Source organism: Urocitellus parryii, chromosome 9, assembly GCF_045843805.1.
Source record: "Urocitellus parryii isolate mUroPar1 chromosome 9, mUroPar1.hap1, whole genome shotgun sequence".
Lineage (NCBI taxonomy): Eukaryota > Metazoa > Chordata > Mammalia > Rodentia > Sciuridae > Urocitellus > Urocitellus parryii.
In genome coordinates this window covers 10,303,336-10,303,927 of record NC_135539.1, presented here as the reverse complement: position 1 = coordinate 10,303,927, position 592 = coordinate 10,303,336, and the positions used below count along the sequence as shown (strand labels likewise).

Below are 592 nucleotides of genomic sequence, written 5' to 3'. Positions count from 1 at the left end.
CTTGTCCCTCAACCCAGGGACAAATCAGGCCACCACTGATTTGCTTTCTGTCATTGTCAAGTAGTTTTTATTGTATATAAATAAAATCACACAATATTACTCTTTTTTTGGGGGGGTCTGACTTCTTTCAGTCACTGTAATAAATCTGAGATTCATTCATGTCATACCTTGCATCAATAGTTTATTATTTTTTCTTGCTGAGAAAGTATTCCATTCTTTATCCACTCATCTGTTGTTGGATATTTATTTTTTCCAGTTTTTTTTTCCAACTGTAACTCCAGACAGGACATAGAGAGTTTTTAAGTCTCTTCTCTGGGTTCCATGAAGGTTTCCTTTGCCCTTCTGCGTGAGCCTCTTAAATTCCTGCATCATTTTTTTTCTTGTACTTGACTATTATGAACAATGAGGTCATGACTATCTGGGCACGAGTCTTTGCAGAACGTAGTAGGCTTTCATTTCTCCCAGGTAAACACCTAGAGGTGGAAAGGCCAGCTGTGTGCAGGTGTGTGCTGAGCTGTTTAAGGGACTCCCAGCTGCCTTCCTTCCCTCAGCACTGGCTGTGTCACTAGTGAGGGCTCTAGTTGCTCCATGT

General features: G+C 40.9%; 1 non-coding gene across 1 annotated transcript; it reads right to left on the bottom strand.

Moving 5' to 3' along the window:
• Positions 1-267: 267 nt before the first annotated feature.
• Positions 268-386, bottom strand: LOC113180580 (small nucleolar RNA SNORA26). Its single transcript, XR_003300485.1, has one exon. It is a non-coding gene; the product is annotated as a small nucleolar RNA SNORA26 (small nucleolar RNA).
• Between the last annotated feature and the right edge of the window lie 206 nt (positions 387-592).